General features: G+C 38.1%; 1 pseudogene; it reads right to left on the reverse strand.

Moving 5' to 3' along the window:
* Positions 1 to 4,937: 4,937 nt before the first annotated feature.
* On the reverse strand, positions 4,938 to 7,928 carry LOC149193239 (uncharacterized; annotated as a pseudogene).
* Positions 7,929 to 19,224: the final 11,296 nt, after the last annotated feature.

Here is a 19,224-nt window from a genome sequence, read left to right on the forward strand (position 1 = left end):
ATATTTTCAAATATTTTTAAATTCTGCAATAAAGTTAAGTATGAGATAAAAAAGGTTCAATGGACATTTGCCATTGGCAAAGGAGATTTTTTTTAGGGCACAGTGTTTGGAAATTTGGACAAAAAAAACATCAAAAAAGTCTTACTAATAACAAGTTGTTCTCTTACATACAAGTTGCTCTTCTCTTACACAGTTGTTTGACCATTTCCATTTAGTACTGCACCTTATTTATAACAGGAATCTCGTAAGAACAATAACCAACAGGGGATGCATATGTTTTTTAGCTGGAAAAAAAGGCACCTACGTTGCACTTTGAAAATCAACAAGGAAAGGAGACCCCGTAATTCTTCATTGAGTAAAAGTGGGTTATAATTAAGGGGTTTAGATTGACATTACATAATAGAATGAATTCTTCTTTACGAGTCTGTTACCAGTTGCCACGGGTATCACTGAAGCTTTCGTCAAGGATGAATGGAACAAACAATTATATTTTATTTATCATATTTTAATATAAATTAGATGAAAGGAAGTGGAACAAACAATGATATTTATAATTATCCTTTTTTAACATAAGCATAAACTAGGTAGAAGGAAATAAGTTTTATGAGGCGTGAGGAAGGGTCCTAAGAAGATTTTATATATCTTTACGAAGCCTTATAATTTTTATAATTTTCCTTTAACATTTTCGTTTTTCGAGCGAGTGGAATTCTACCTTCTCTTTTGTCATTTATTTGTCAAATCATTTCAGGGGAAACAATTTCTATGTCAATTGAGAATGTTGAAGTGAAATAGGGCGAAGATTTATGACCTGCAACGGCGTGGATATTTTGAAATAGGGCGAAGATTTTGGGAGTTTATGTATTTCTCTTTGAGTCGATAGATATCGGGAATATCTCGAAATTTGATAACGAGGAAAAAGGTCAAACAATTCACTTCAAATTGTCTAATTTTAAATATATCGGGAATATCTCGAAATTTGATAACGAGGAAAAAGGTCAAACAATTCACTCCAAATTGTCTAATTTTAAATTACAATTGATATAAAAGACGCACAACTACACAAGGGTAGTTTTAAGACATTTTTTTTAAGACATAAGAAATTTTTTTCTCTCAAAAGTGGTTTTTTATTTTAGTTATTTTACATTAAAATTTAATATCAATTGAATTGTTTTAAATATAAAATTTAAGACAAAAACAATTTGAAACAAAAATATTTAAAGACAAAGCTCTATATTTAAGACAAAAAGAGTTTAAGACAAAAAGTATTTGAGACAAAAATAGTTTAAGACAAACTTTATATTTAAGACAAAAATAGTTTGAGACAAAAATATTTTAAGACAAAACTTTATATTTAAGACAAAAACAGTTTAAGACAAAATTATTTTAAGACAACTTTATATTTAAGACAAAAACAGTTTGAGACAAAAATATTTTAAGACAAAACTTTATATTTAAGACAATGGCCACTTAAGACGAAACCCATTTAAGACAATTAACAATTAAGACAAAAACATATCAATTTAAGAATTGACTATGAGCATACCTTTTCTCCTGTAGCAAGGTACTCATCTATTAGATCAATTCTTTCTTTGGCTATGCAAATGGGGTGGAAGATCCACCAAATGGATGTAAAAACAACATTTCTCAATAGGGTTACTAAGGAGGAGATATACATCAAACAACCAGAAAATTTTGAGACATTTGAATGAGAGTCTCATGTGTGCAGACTCAAGCGAGCATTGTATGGTTTCAAACAAGCACCCTGTTCTTGGTACACTAGGATCGATAGTTATCTCACCGGTTTGGGCTTCACCAAAATTGAAGCGGATGCAAACCTCAATCACATCTTAATAGAAGGTAAATTTCTTATTATTGTCTTATATGTTGTTGATTTGATTTTAATTAATGATGAGAAGTTGATCATATCTTGCAGGGTGGACCTTGCAAGGTTATTTGAAATGCAGAACGTGGGTCTCATGGAGTGCTTCCTCTGGTTGGAAGTATGGGAAGACTACAGGGAATTTTTGTCTCTCAAGAAAGGTATGAAAATGAGATACTACAAAGATTATGCATGGAGAGATGTAAACCCACAAAGACACCTCTAGCAAACAACTGGAGGAAGGAGGATGTCACTTCAAGTGAAGAAGTGGATGCTACCATTTATCAACAACCAGTGGGCTCACTCATGTATCTTGTGAACACATGACCATATATGTGCTATGCAATAAACCAGCTAAGCCAAGTTATAGTTAGGCCAACCAAATTATTTTGGAAGGGAGTTAAGCATGTTTTATGGTACCTTAGAGGCACTACCCAATTTGGACTATGGTATAGACGGGAAGAGGGAGTGAAGTTGTGTAGCTTCATAGATGCAAATTGGGTGCAAAGTCCATAAGCCCGAAAGAGTACATCAGGTGGAATTTTCAGTGTTGGGTTTGCAGCTATTTCTTGGTACAACTGGAAGCAAAAATATGTGGCACTCAGCTCGGCAGAAGTAGAATACATGGCTACAAGTCAAGAAACATGTGAGACAATATGGATAAGAAAGATACTTATTGGATTATTTAGTCAGATGATGGATCCAACTGTGATCTACTGTGATAATCCGAGTTACATCAAACTCTCTGAGAGTCCTATATTTCACGATGGATCCACGCATATAGATATTTGGTATCACCATTTATGGGACTGTGTGCAAAGGCGGATAATGTTGCTACACTACATTCCGATAGAGGAACAAGATGCTCGCATTTTGAAAAAAACTTTGTCAAGAGGGAAGTTTGAGTTTCGCAAGTGCAGGATAAGGGTGGTTGATAATCCCTTTCTTGTTGAGAGGGAGTGTTGAAAAATGGAGAAATAAATTCTCAATTTGATTTTGCCTTGATTAAATTGATAAAATTTGAATTTCCACATCAATAGACAACTTGGATGCAGTTAACTTGTGTGACATGGCTTGTGTCACCAGATTTACTTACTAAATTTGAGTTGGAGGAGATAGAGTTTAGTTAAGCATGTGGGATTTCTAATTTGTAGCAACCAAAGTCAGTTATCTCAAGTTGTTTTCAGTTAAACTAGTTCCAAATATTGGAGGATCTAGTGGAAGGTCAGTTGTGCAGTGGGACTTCAGTGGTGAGACACATGTGGATGGTGATTGCAAAGTGAGTTATGAATTGATGAATCCAACAATAGACCTTGTTGATGATGGTGAAGCTTCCAATAAATAAATGAATAACATGTGTGATTTAGTTTGTATGATTGTAGTTGATGATGACCTCTTTGCATAGAGTTCAGGGAATTTAAGTTTGAGAATAGATTCAAAACATGATATTATTGGTATTGACTGCACCTTATTTGGAGACATCATTTGTATTGTAGGGGTTGGTACCTTTCCATTGGATGTGGTTGGTGATGTGGAGAATACTCAACTTCTAGTAAAGATTCATACTAACTCTAACAAGCCTATGGATGCTTGTTTACAAAGGGATACCCCTCTCGACTCATCTCATTGGATTCTTTGTTTGTTCATGCTAGTTTTTGTTCTCAACCTTCCTTCTCTAAGAGCTTGAGACTATTTTCTTCATTTATTTTACATGGCCCAGTGAAAGAAGAAGAATGGAGCTTGTCTCCACAATTTTTCCATTTTGCTAAGTTACAAATAAAAAGAGTCCAATTATATAGCCAATAGACTAATAGCCTCTTGATACACCTTTAGTGAGCTATTCATAGCTCTGACCTATCACTGTAGCTCAATGAAATGGAATCTAATATCTCTAGTGGAAAAGAGTTCAATTTTATGCCCAATACACTAGTAGAAATGGAATAGTTGTGAAGGAAATGATCTCCATTGGGGATTTCCATTTTTATTGCAATAGACAAGAATAATCTTGGTGTTGGAGGAAGAGATGAAATATCTCTACCAAAAACATAATATCATTGCTCTCGTGGTGCCATAGATTTTTGTTAACTCATTCGAATGCAGGTAATGTATAAGGATTTGTTAGTGTATATGAACTTTTCTCTCTTTCCAATAGAAAAATAGGTTCATCCTAGTATTAATATATAAAATAAGATTCATTAATATGTATGGTTCAATTTCGTTTGATGATACTGTTTCTCCAAAGGATATCTTTTTTTAATTTTGTTTGGTTTAAGATATGGTGATACCTTTAAATATGAGGTAATTTTGGGTAAAATTAGAAGTGGAACAACAAGTTGGGGTTGGAATTTACTTTTTAGTAGTAGGCTACTTTAATTTTCCATCGAAATGTTTTGTTGTGGCCCAACATAGAATAATATTTGGATGGAAAGGTTTGTTATGGGTGGTATGATTTTTATCCCTTCAGCTCATTATATTCTTTATTTGTTCATGACATTTGTTTTTCTCAACTTTCCTTTTCCAAGGGGTTGATACTATTTGCTTTATTCATTTGTCATGGCCTAGTGAAGAAAGAAGAATGCAGCTTGTCTCCACAACTTTTCCATTTCTCTAAGTTACAAATAAAACAATCTAATTCTATAGCTAAGAGACTAATAGCCTCTTGATACACCTTTAGTGAGCTATGCATGAAGACCTTGGATGACGGTATAACTACAATCTAGGTTTTTGAACTCAAGAGTTGGTTCTTACACACATTTAAAATCTACCCCTCTTCCCATTTAATCATTGTTTTCATACTAATGTTTTATATTCTAGATAATTTGGTTAAAATTTGTAAGTCTATCTAAATTAATTCATGATTTGGCTTGCATATTTTGATGTAAATGAAGCTTCTATATATTCAAGAAAGACCTTTCCTAGAGTGGACAATGAGGTAGTGAAAAAATTTATATGTTGACAAATGCTCTGTTCCTAGTGTTTGGCTTATTATCTTCAATTTATTGGTTATATCATTGTTTCCACTTCTTGCATCTTAAATTACTTTGTTCACATTTTATGCTCATGTTTCTTGGGCTATATTGATCTCATTTTTTTGGTTTTTCTCCATATATCTTAGTGAATTGTTCTCACTATCTTTTAAGCCAATGGTTGTAGATTATTCACTGGCATCATAAAGTGGAGGAAAATATCTGCAACTATTTTGAGTGCCATGGTTATAATGTTCACCGTTGTATAAGCACTTGAAATATCCTAAAACAACCCCATTATAGTTGGAACCAGATTCCAACAATCTAGCTATGTTAGCATGATCAACAGGATCCAATGTTTCATGATGAGAATAAATTAACAGTGCCATATTCGGGGATCTCATGTAGTCACTCTTATTCATGGATGATGTAGTGTAAGTCCATTACTTTTTTCTGAATTTGGATTATAACAAAAGGAACCTTCAATTGGGTTCAAGTTGTTGTAGCCATGCAATGTATTTGAAACTGGGAGTCCTTGAACCTATAGATCATTGTTCCATTGTAATATATATTGCAAATTATGGTTCTTACATTTTTTGTTTCTAGAGATGGTTAAAATTCTTGAATTTTTAGCAGCTTACTCTCATTGCTGAGAGATGCAGATTCTTTGAACAAGAACTATGGAAAATTAATATTTACCTTGGAAGCCTCAATATTCTTTGAGATTATCTCCCCCTTCAAAATCTCTTTCTTTATCCAAGAGTTCTAGTAATTTTAAATATCATTATCTATTCTTCTAGGTGGATGGAATGCTATGTATGCCCACCTGCACATATTTAATCCATCAAAATATATCTTAATGTCAATCCTTTAATGCACCACCAAGAACTAATAAATCGATGAAACTTAAACCAACCTGTTTCTAAAAATGGTATGCAAATGAATGATAAGCTTTTATTCATTTGGACTAAAACTACCTCACTTGATATCAACTCTCAAGTAGTTGATCCATTGCAATCTGTAGCTCTTTCCACAATGAACGTTGAAGACCTGCCATGAAAGTAAATATGAATCGATGCACAATAATACTAAAAAAATCCATATTTTTAGTTGTTGTTAGGAATGTTATTGTTGGGTAAGGAGGATTTATAGAAATAGGCATTGTTGGTCCCACATTTGTTCAGCCAAGATTTGCGCAAGGATGGAGTTTTGGGAGTCTCTCGATTTATTAGAGATTTGACAAAGACCCATGGCCTTACCATCTCCACACCAGAGGAACCCTTGGAGTGGACTCACCATGCAAAGCCTTGAAAAACTATTTTCCCTGCTAGACTCACTGTGCAGAGCCCCAAAAATCTATTTTCCGAGCTATTGATGTGATAATTAATTAAAGAAACTTTACTGATTACATTCAATGGTTATGTGCTTAAACCCCATGACGGGAGAATAACAATGTTCAAAGATGATGAGTGAAGCCTAGTAAATTCCATATGGCCAGAGCTAGATCCTTTGAAGGAGAGTCTCAAAACTGACCCTATCTTCGTGACTCATCATTCTCACTCATGGTTGAGGTTGCATCCACACTTATGTTGAAGAGGTTATTGAAAAGGATCTATTAGATTTTCCACAACATCAATCAAACAAAGCATGTTGAAACATAACAACAAATTATGCAAGTGGGATAGAGAAAGCGTTAAAGAGTTGCTGCATGTAACATCCCTCACTCGAGATTCCTTGAAAACCCTCAGGAACACTAGAGATACTTTATTAAATAACATATTTAGAGAGCACTAAACACACACTTCCTCTAGAACTCCCTCACGGAAGGCTCCAACCCTCAACAACTTCAGGGACTACATTTCATAAATTTTCATCTTGGATCCACTTGCTACAACACATCACAACTTGTAGGCCACGTTTCAACAAATTTTCAAACTGGACCCACTACCAACACTTAAGATTATCACATAACATAGTCAGTGATCAACAATTGAGATCTTCTTTATTGGATAGAATGGCGCTGTGGAGGTTTTCTGAAAAGGGTTAGGTTTGTTTCAGCTGATGGTGACACGAGGGCTCCCTACTCACCCCACCTACCTACTAGTTGTTGACATCTGCTCTCTCCTCCGGTTGCATCACCCGCAGTGGTTCCCGGCATTCGTTACTCGTTGATCACTTCGTAATAGCGCTGTTACTGTCTCCTCCCCGTTTCACTGTGTTCCCACCGAATTCTGATACCCTACCTGTGGCGACGGTTACGATGGTCCTGGAGGTAACTAGTGGAGAGCACATTGGAACAGGTATGGAACTTGACCTAGTAGACTACTCAGAATACCCGTTGGAGAATGTCAATATCTGGCAAACCCCTCGCTCCGCCGCAGATGACATCCTTCCTTTCTGTTGCAACCTGTCGGCTACCATTAAGGGTCTTCCTTCCATTTTGGACCTTCCTTCTCCACTGTCACTTTCTCGGAGCCTCCTCCGATCTCGCCGTTTCCTCCCTCGCTACCGTAGTCACTCTCACCTTCCACTTTTGTCTATGCCTGCCTCCAAAAAAATCCTAAGGCAGCTAGCTCTCAAACCCCCCTCTCATCTCACCCTGGGGAATCTTCATCCACCCCTCTAAGAACCCACATTTCGGCCTAGGAAATTCCACAAGTTCCGGTACCTGAGGCGCATCCATCTGGTAGTTACGCAGTAGTATGCCCTCTCTTGGAATTGATTCTAGCAGCCGATCTCCCTCGCCCTAAAACCCCTGACCCAAACCCTAAATAGCTAGGGGATAATACAGAAGACCCTGAAGTGTCATCGCAAATGGGAAAGAAGAGGAAGTGCTTCAAGGTCCGAAGTGAGGATGTCATTCTCAGACTCAGGGAGAAAATTCAATGGGGTGACACCATGGACACGATGAACCGAGTTCTGGTAGGAAGAATTCACGGTTGTAGTTACACAGCGACTAGGCTTAAGATATGGACCTTGGAGGTTTGGGGGCAGCACCTGGCAGATCTCCCAACCGTAAAAACCTTTGTTATAGGATGGTTTGCTCTGCATTTTGCCAGAGCCGAGCACACAAACTGGGTCATGTCGTCTTTCTAGCATTTTGAGCATGCTACAGTTCTCCTTCGGCGATGGAACCCTCTTTTCGACCTCGCGAAAGAACAGATAGGAGTTGACCCTATATGGGTTCAGCTACCAGGACTGCCCCTGCAATTCTGGTCAGAGGATATTTTCCGACACATAGGAAACACTCTGGGCACCTATCTCGATCACGACAAAACATACCTAAGCTCAGGTATGATGGCATATGCCAGGATTCTCGTTCACTTGGATACTCGGGGCGGTCTTCAGGAGCACATTACTTTACAGTGGAAATCCTTCTCCCGTAAGAAAACCCTAGACTACAAAGGTGTCCCTTTCTGTTGCAGACGTTGTCATAAGGTGGGACACCTGTACAAATATTGTTTGTTGAATAAGAAGGAAAGGGTAGGAGACGGGGAGAAGGATATAATGCAGAAAAAAGCACAAGCTCATAAAATCCCCTCTAAGGGGGGAGAGGTTGCAAATCGGGCACAAGCTGATGCATTACCTGTGCCCTCAAAAGAGACCAGAAAGAAGCAGGGAAAGGCACCCATCAGAGCACCCTCTCCACCTCTTACCAGAGCAAGGGCAACTGCTGAGGCGGCGTTCTCCACGAGTATGTCAACTACAAACTCCTCCTCTGTTTACTCTAATGCATCTATGCACGAAACTGAAATTTGTTATGAAGATTTCAATTCAGTACAGCTTTCCTCTCACACCTTTATTCCCCCCAAGGCCATGGAATTTCCTATCAAACCCCCCTCCCCCACCATCTCCTACACTCAACCCTCTTTCCCTGAAAATCCTCCCCCAAATTCCCAATTACTTGATCCACCCTCTCATTCCTGCCCTCTTCCTTTCAGATACCCCACCAGAGCCAGGTTCTCTCACAGGCCCCTGACTCTCTAGGTATCGGCCTCATCAACTCTCCCCCTCCGTTAAAATTGAATAGAGGTAGACCATCCTCCCTATCCAAAGCTAAGGTACAAGCAGGGGAAGAGATTGTTTTTGGAAAACAATAGGCCATTGATCGGGTACTTAGAGCAGTGAATACCCAAGAGCCCCCTCCTCCATGAAACTTCTCTCCTTCAATTGTAGAGGGTTGGCTAGCCCTGCAAAAAAATTAGCCATGAGGAGACTGCTCTCAGTGGAACGTGTTGATAGTCCTTTTTTACAAGAAACCTTAGGTCAGGGGTGTGTCATTACCCACCTCCTAGAAACCTGGATACCTAGATGGACTTTCCATACGCTTGATGCATCAGGGAGGTCAGGGGTCTTGGGATAGGAGTAAAAAACCGATATATCAGAATCTGTAATGTGTGGGGGAGTTTGGGTGACATAGGAGCTAATATATACTCCTCAAAACTCGATATTGAGCTCAAGATCTTAAATATATATGGCCCTTGTCATAACAGACAGGAATTCTGGAGCAGATTCCTTGACTCTCACATTCTTCAAAAGGATAATCTCGTCTTTGGGGGGGGGGATCTAAACTTCTCCATCAGTTATGCGGAATCATGTGGACACAATGCCCAAAGGGATATCCTCTTAGATTTTTTCGAGGCCAAACTAGAGGATCACAATCTCATAGACATCCCCTCTCTAAAAATATTGCCCACTTGGAGGAACAACAGATTAGGAGCTAACACTCTCTCTAGAAGACTTGATAGATATCTCATTAAGGAGCATATGTTAACCTTGGGACTGGGATATAGGCAGTGGGTGGGCTCTGGAGGAATAGCATACCATAGGCCAATCTATTTGGAAATCAGAGGAGGAATGAACAAGCCTAAAGGTCCTTTCAAATTTAATGCAGCTTGGCTGAGGGATGCTGAATATATCTATATTGTCACAAATTACTGGAGGAATCATCCCCCAGTGGTAGAAAGGACTATATCAGAAGGATTTTAAAAAATCCTTAAAGAACTCAAGAGCCTCTCTAAGAAATGGGCTCATAAGAAGAGAAAGCAGGAAGACCATACTCTCAAACAAACTGAAGAAGCCATTGAGAAGTATGAAAATGACCATGAAGGAATCTTCTCCTCCCCTGAGCACAAAGAGTAGATAACCTCTCTGCTGGGTAAGAGAAACCCGATTGTGAAGGACGGAGAAGAGGGCTGGAGACTGAGAGGCAAAGCCATCTAGGTGAAGGAAGGGGATGACAATACCAAGTTCTACCATAAATTTGCAAATGGGAGGAAAGTTATCAATACTATTTGGCAGCTATTAGATAAGCATGGAGAACCAGTGAACACCTTCCCCTGGCTGGCAGTTATGGCCTCTACCCACTTCAGTAACATTTATAAGTCACCACCAAATGCCACCCTGGGAGACATAATGAAGATAGCCCAACTATTCCCAAGGTTTGTAGAACAAGAAGAAAGAGGGGATTTGATAAAGGAGGTCTCCCTGAGGGAACTGGAGGACACTCTCAAATGGTTTAAGCGAGATAAAAGCCCTGGTCCGGATGGCTGGAATGTGGAATTCTATCTGGCTTTTTTTGATACCTTAGGGGGGGGACCTATTACAAGTTATAGAGGAATGCAGAACCTCTGGAAGAATGTATGAGGCCTTCAACTCAACCTTTATTGCCCTTATTCCCAAATCAGACAACCCCACATCTTTCAATGATTTCCGGCCCATATCCTTATGTAATTGTATCTACAATATCATCTCCAAGATTATAGCAAATCGACTCCGACCAATCTTATCCAACCATATCTCAGCTGAACAATTTACATTTTTACAAAATAGACAAATACATGAAGCAGTTGGAATGACACAAGAGATCCTACATTCTATCCAGACCCACAAGCTAAAGGGTATGGTCCTGAAAGTTGACCTCCCGAAAGCCTTTTATAGATTCAACTGGCTATATCTCATAATTTTCTTAACGCACGGGTCTAGGTTTCCCATTTTAATTCATAAGATGGATTATGAGCTGTATCACTAATGTATCATACAGTGTTCTCGTAAATGGTGCGGCCTCACCTTTCTTCCATTTTGAAAGAGACATCAGGCAAAGATGTCCTTTGTCCCCACTCCTCTTCTTACTCATCATGGAAGGTCTTAGTTTTTTGATAAAGGAGGAACATCGAAGAGGTAGGATAAGGGGGATCCGCATCACTGAAGGATGCACATTAACGCACCTGCTCTTTGTGGATGATGTGCTACTTTTCCTAAATGGGAGTATAGGAGATGTGACTGCACTTCTCAATACATTCACTATATTCCTAGCAGCCACTGGCATGATGGTTAACAATGGAAAATCCTCTATAACGGCTATAGGATGCACTCCATACGAGGTCCAGTATGCCCTGAGAAGATTCCCCTATAATCTACTGCAACTGGACGAGGGATTAAAATATCTGGGCTATAGATTAAAACCGCATGGTTATAGGATTGTTGATTGGATCTGGCTCATAACCAAACTGGAGAAAAGGCTAAACATCTGGTATCTAAAATATTTATCAAGAGCAGGAAGACTGATACTCATAAAAGCAGTGTTGGAAGCAACTCCAGTCTACTGGATGTCTTTAGCATGGATTCCTAAAGGAATACTGTCCAAAATAAAAAACCTATGTTGCAGGTTCCTGTGGAGAGGAAACCAACCCGAAAGGATCTTCGCCTGGTCAAATTGGGACTCTTTGGCACTCCCAAAGAAGTGGGGAGGATGGGGTATAAAAAGACTAGACTCTTTCTCCACAGCCATGGCGGCCAAACTAGGGTGGCAGCTAGTCACTTCTTTCAGCCTGTGGACTAAAGTGGCCACATCTAAATACATAGCTCCTTTAAATATTATGGACTGGATTCGACAACCTCAGTGGACACAAGCTAGAAAATCGAACATATGGAAAGCTGTCCTACAAGCTATGCCCCTTATCAAGGATGGACTCACATGGAGAATACAGTCAGGAGAAGCTGTTAAAATAGGGATGGACCCTTGGATTGGATGTGGGAACGCTCACAGACTCCCATAGGAGCTCAGAACATACCTCACTTCCAGAGGGATCTCACACCTTAACCAAATAGCAGACAATGGCCGCTCTACATTTTTACAACAAGCTTGGAAATCTGGAAGGACTTTATAGATCCCTCGACAATGGCAGCAGCATTGGAAGGAATACACGGAGGCACTCACGGAATCCCATATTAGGATACAGGAAGGGGAGGATGAGCTTATCTGGGCACATGTGAAGCATGGGAAATACTCACCTAAGGAGGGATACATAACTCTTATAAACTCTCTGAAACCACTGCAGTGTGAACCTTGGTGGAGAAGCATATGGAAACTTAAAGCACCACCCAGGTCCAGGCTCCTCATGTGGACCATTTTGCGTCACAAAATCCCAGCAGGAGAAAATTTGATCAAAAGTTCTTTTCACGGACCCTTCTAGTGCGGCCTTTGCAAAGCAAACAATGAAACTGGGAATCATCTTTTTCTTACTTGCCCATGCACAAGGGAGCTTTGGAATACTATCCACTCTCATATACCTTCCCTCCCTAGGTGGCAAGGCACAACCGTTCAGGAAGCCTGGGAGGGATGGTGGTCCAATGTATCCTTGGAAAGAACAAAAAACATCCCTTTACTGACTTGCTGGGCCATTTGGATTGCCCGAAACAGAATCATCTTTCAAAATTCTCCCCCCACTGGCTGGCCATCACTGCACAAATCCTAGCAGACTACCAATAGATTCTAGAGAAGGAAACAAATCCAAATCCCAGGCATATCATCCCCGAGAGCATAAACCAATCCCACCCCTGGGCATACTTTGATGGCTCAGCTCAAGACATTGGATGTGGGGGAGGCGTTGTCCTCCATATTACATCAAATCATATTTACAAAATCCAAATGGGTTTGGGTAGAGGGACAAACAATTTTGCTGAGCTTTTAGCAGCAAAATACACCATACACTTTTCTTTGGAAAAACAGTGCAGAAACTTACAGCTATTTGGAGATTCAAAAACTATATGCAATTGGATTAACAAAGTTACAATTTGTCATGCTTTTACTCTGAGACACATCATGGAAGAAATTTTCAGACTTATAAATTTATTTGACACATTTACTTGTCAACATATATACAGGGAGAGGAACACAACTGCCGATCTACTATCCAAGGAAGCAGCGCACAGGCCTATAGGAACTTGGAGCATACTGGAGCAAACTGATGGAACCTTCCATCAGTATTATCATAGACCTTTTATAGAGATATCAGATTAGTAAAGCTCAATGGGAGCTGACATAAAGTTTTGTTGTATATATTTTCTTTTGTTGTCTTTATATAAATATTATATGAAGTTTTTTATCAAGCAATTTTTTCACATGACAGTTATTTTTTGATACTCTCTGCGTAGAGTAAGTACATAAAGTATTTTGAAGATCATAGCTCAGAGCAGTGTCTCCCTGCGTGGAGTACACCTCTATCTAGTTTGAATATTCAACAGGATAGGCTTCTAGCCCACAGTACAGTATATGCCATTGGCATCTGCAAAATGTAATTTTCCTCATTAATGAAAATTATGAATTTTTCCAAGGGAAAAGAATAACACACACTTCCTCTAGAAAAGAAATAGCATCAACCATATATATAAGTAATTACAAAATTCAAAATATTTCAATAGAGCAAGAAATTCATTGAGAGTTTGTTAATTCATTGTAGTTCATAGTCTCTCTTTAGAGTTTGGACTTTAATCTATGAGACATGAAGATGGGAGTATTTTTCTTATTAGTCCTTGTCATCTATGACATGGGACTATAGTAATCGATTGTATTAGTTAGCATTAGTACTTGTGCATATTAATCCAAAGTTTTTATGAACTTTACCATGTTCATAAAATGACCATTGTTCTCAACCTATAAATTTATCAATTTAACTTTGAGGACCAATAAGATATTTGATGGTATTATTTGGCCTCTTCCCAAGGAATACAAACCATATCATTGATATTATTCATATAATATCTCTGTTCCATGCATTTATTTGATTCGTATTTCCAAGATTTGAAACTAATGCTAACATTAGTTTATAAACATTAAATGCTACCTATAACCATGGAAACACTGAAGAGGGCTAGATGGATGTGTGCATGTTGGTGTGGTGTATAAGGAACGAGACACTTGTTAGTCTTCTTATTCTTCTCCTGAGAAAAATCAACAGCTACCTTCAGATTTAGTTGTAGCTCTAGACTTCTTAGCAGGGTGCACAACCTCTCCTCTGCTTTAGCTTGACAACCCAACTTCAACTCTAAATGATTTAGCTTGAAAACCCAAATTCAACTCCAAGGAAAATTATTTTATCTTTGACAATGGAGTTGTGGTTAGAGTTGGTGCCAGTGGGATTTAAGACTCATCCAAGCTACCTAACGTCTGCATCTAAGCTTTGATCAGTGCATCTCACATAAACTGCAAACATTGGTGGGGAGACAACATCCAAAACCATGATCGGTAGAAATTTCATTTGGAAGTATGCGATGTTGATTTTTTGTGTAGCTTGGGAGGTACTCCAAGCCCTAGTGTTTGAGTGTTGGAGGTCAAAGCGCCACAAGCAGGCTTGGGGGCTTGGAACCCAAGTATGGGGTTTTCCACCCATCGATGTTTGGGCCAAAACCATGATGATTTTTTGACATGTGATGGATACGGATGATAGTGCTCATCAGGATGATTCTAACACAATGCGAATCATCTAATTCTGAGTTTTCGTTGAGGAGAAATGGATTTTTGAAGTTGACAAGTAATTATTGGTTTTCAAGTCATGCATATATTATGACACCCTTGCACATCTTGGCATGCCTTAGCACTTGGCACATTTAGCATATTTGACATGCCTTTACACTATCTGGCACATGTTAGCATTCCCTAGCATGCCTTGGCACTCACACCCTCACAACTAGCCTTACATTTTTTCACGACTTGGGAACCCAATCAAGTCCTTAGCTACTGCAGTTCATGTGACATTGGTCTGCTTCAGTTGCAATAACTAGACCAATTGCACATAATACAAGTAGATTATGCCTTGTTCACCTAATAATTTCCTATAACTCATCTTAGGGCACTCATGTCCAAGCTCAACTTGTCCCACTTAAGAACTTACCAAGACAAGGATCACATCTAGCCATGGACATAAAAAAACTAAGCAACATAGCTTACACAAACAATATTTCACATGTATGTCTAGTTCATATAAAAAATAGAGCATTAACTAAGAGTTTGTAAGAACCAAAAGATGCACAAGACACACATGATATAAGCTGATAGAAGTTGAGTGCCCCAAAACTTATACACAATAATGTATAATATGCAATTGTATAAAATAGTTTAAAACATGAGCATTTGGCCAAAATGTGCCACATGTCATATACAAATAATAGCTAAATTAAAAATAGTGTTGTGCCTAGCAAAAAGTCTCCCTTTGTCTAAAACTGCTCTGTCGAGCCCCTTATCGCAAACATAGGCTTGTATCTTGAAAATCATATTATGAACTTCTCCTAGCACACTTCGTCCTTGGCACACTTGAATTCATTAACACTCCTTAGAACACACTCTTATTTGTTCATTTCCATGCATTTTGACCTAGTTCTCCCTTGTGAGTGAGTGAAACAAAGAGGTAAGAAAAACATGTATCGAAAAAGACCATATATCAAGAAAATGAAAGAAAGAAAACAAGATAAAAATATGCTACAACTCACAAATAGTTAGTGATTCCAATGTTCTTCCATCAAATGAGAAGCTAGGACTAAACTTGGAATATATGAAACTTCATGTCAATAAATCGAGGTTTACATACGTGAGAATTAGATTGAAGGTAAAGTCACACACTATTGTGATATATGATCCAATAAATGATGTTTTTTAGATGACGTAATCCTAGAAGATGAGAAATTGGAGACTCCTAAACCCCACGTGCATAACGTCTTGCTTGGCCCTCGCATTTGAGTGGTCTCCAGAATGACAACAATTCTTTCACGATAACGTTTGACACAACTTAATTGGACGATGCCTTCGATCTGCCTATAACTGCAATTATATTATTTGCGGAAAATCAAATACCCAAGAATATGTGTAGACCTGGCTATGGTTATTCCAATTTCTTGACCATTAACCAACAATCTTTCTATCAGCAGTGTGCATTTGATCATGTAACATACACTTTATAATTTCTTCAATTCTCTTTCACTTATGAATCTCTACGCTTCTCTTTCTGATTAACAAATTAAAGTTAACAACTATTGTTTTACACGATTGAAGGAGCATTGTGTTTTTTAGTTTATCTTATATCTGGTTTACGATCTTTGCTCCAGTTATGGAGATGATGAACAATGGGAAAGAGGGACCACGCCCTACATCTCTGTCTGCTACTTTTCATTATCATTGCAAGATAGAGAAAAAAGAATGCTTGGACATCTTCTGTTGATGTTGGAATCAAATATTACACAATATCTCAATTATCATATTTTTTTGTTTCTTTCAACTTTCAAATGCAATGCCAATATTCCATTATGTTATTCTTGATTATGTTTTAGAAACGACCATTGGTAGTAAAATTATTTGCATGTCGTCTTTGCCCTTATGAGTTTTTTTACTGAATCACGATTGTGATTTTTTTCTTCTTCAGATATGAGTGCTTTAATTCCCCTTTTCTTCTCAACTACTTCCACTGATGAGCCATATGAGTGGCACCTTAGGGATGACCGTAATCCCCTCCTATCACAATGTTGTTATGGGATCGCAGAAACCCACGAATGGGCCAAAAGGTTCCTCTACAATATTTTGGGACAAAGGAAACCTTGTTTTGGGGCCCAATTACAGTCTAGATTGTGGGGGCAGTGCCTCCCCAAGGTGACATCAAACCACAAGTACATCATTCCCAATAATCAACTAAAGGAATCATGGAAGTTTATGAAGGATCATGCCCTGATTTGTAAGTTGATGGACATTCAGTCGAAGGAGCAAGATATAGTAAAATGGATCCAAAAGAAATGGAGGTTGGTGGGTCCAACAAAACTTCAACTGAGGGCCAAGGGTTTCTTCACAGTGATATTTGTAGATCTGGAAGACCACAAGAGAATGTTTGAAAATGGCTCTTATTTCATGAACAAAGTTCTTAATCTTTTGCATGCTTTCACAATGTTTGAAATTGTTGAATTGGTTTTGAGTATCAACCACATCAATGATTTTTGCTCCAAATGTTGCAATTGATGCTTTCATTGTCATCATGGAAGAGTAACAATTTAATGCTACTCTTTCCTACGCTATTGCCTTACAACTTTTCCTTTGCAACATGTGGTGCAATTACTAGTTAATAATCTCAAATAATATGTCATAAACATATTAACCAAAATTCATTACTTATAGTTGTGAATATAGGAGCAAGATTATTAGTAATGTAGTATGTAGCATTATATACTTTTTACCTGTTGCAATGCAAAGTTGGGATATCTTCTTTGTCATTGGAATTGAGTGGGTGCTTCTTACAACACTTTGGAGCTATTCATTTGTCACCTTATTCCGTTTGCACATGAATTCTATAGTGAGATGTGCTTTTCATCCCCTAGAATAGTTGGCCTTGTGGACAAAAATATTTTTAGAAACTGACCAACCTATTGATAGATTAATTTCTGTCAAATCCCTATTTTGTTCTTTACATGTTGTTTTGGATTTTTCTTCTTGCAAAGGGATGGGGATAATGTGACGGGTCATCAGAGGATATGGGATTGACCATTACTAAAGGTAGAAATGGCATCACTACCTCAAGGGACGACTTGCCATATGGGCTTCAATTTATTAATTATCATGTTAATTCATAAAGGGGGTTTTAAAATTGTGAAAAATAGAGCCAATATATTATAGATATTGGGGGTGGGGATTTTGGGTAGAGGGTTACAAGTTTTTGAGGTATTAAAATGAGTATTTGGTAAAACTAGGGGATATTTACTAAAATAGGCATATAGTAGTATTGATTATTTAGTAATAAAAAGAAAAGGGTAATCTAAATCGTGAACACACTGATGGTTTTTTATCTCACTGCTTGAAAGGATGTTACAAGTTCAAATAACCACATGAGGGAGAATATTATACGCTACCAATACTTTTTTACAATGTTTCAAATCATATGTGAATGTAGAGGACTTTGCAAAGGTTTTCTGCGAGGGTCAAGGGTTTATAAGATTTGATAGTTTATCATAATGGTGGCATGCAGAGGCGTTATCTAACACAATATGGTCAGAGGAGGTGGAGTTAGTTGTAGATTTGGGTGTGGTGAAGATACCAAAGGTTGTTGAAAAATGTGTAACTAGGTTCGATCTATATAAGTATGAAATGTATTCTTAAATGAAAAGAAATTATTATTATTGAAGCATTGGTTTCATGCTCAATTTCTTTTATTTTATAGGTTAAGCACCCATTGAGTACTTCTAGGGTTTTTCCTCGGTTTAAGAGTCATTGTCATATATTGAAAACCCCATGGGTACATTGTATTATGTAAAGAAAATTGATTTTTTCTTTAAAGTGTCGAAATACCTCGAAGATCAAGTTCGCCTACATGAAGATCCATGTCTACCCTTGAAAGATACTATATATAGAGAGGAACTTGTCCTCCATTAGACACACTCACTCATCTCATTCTATGCGAAGAAGAGGAAGAAGAAAGGTCGAAGAAAGAATGAATGAAGAGGAAGTTGAAGAAATTGAAGTGCTTGGGCTAGTTCTCTCTCTCTTGTGAAAGTCAAAGTTAGGGTTTCTACGCTAGGACTATCTCTAGTTCGATCTTGAAGGAAAGAGAGAAGGAAAGGAAAGTGAAGGTCACTTAGGGCATCTCACTAGCTCTAAGTCTCAAGGAAAGGCAAGTGAAGGGAAGAGAAGGTTATACGAGGGAGATCAAAGTCTCTAAGAGGAGAAGCAACAGTTGCAGCAGTTGTCGAGAGACAAAATTTTGGATCTGCAATAGGAGGTCGAAGTCCTTGCAGTAGGAGGCTGAGTTCATCTTGATCTTGGAGGGTATTTATCTGAGTCACTAGGTCATGGTATTCATTAATTGAAGAATCTATAAGAAGAGAAGAGATTTAAGGGTTTTCCCCTCAAGAGGAGGGGTTTTGGCCCTAGCTTGCAACCTATATATTGTGTCATTGTTCTTGTTGTTTTTGTAGCTGTTTGATGTATCTCACAATGTAATAATAAGGAAAAAAGCTAATAAGGGAAAAGGTAACACAAAAAATTATCAATTTAAAGAGAATTAACATATTTACTGCCCTATTGAATTCTCAACACCTTTTTCTCTGCTTATCAACTACTGTGGGTTGTTG

This window comes from Pinus tabuliformis, chromosome 2_2 (genome assembly GCF_031772625.1).
Source record: "Pinus tabuliformis cultivar Carrire ecotype Pingquan chromosome 2_2, CPIR1, whole genome shotgun sequence".
NCBI classification, from domain to species: Eukaryota; Viridiplantae; Streptophyta; class Pinopsida; order Pinales; family Pinaceae; genus Pinus; species Pinus tabuliformis.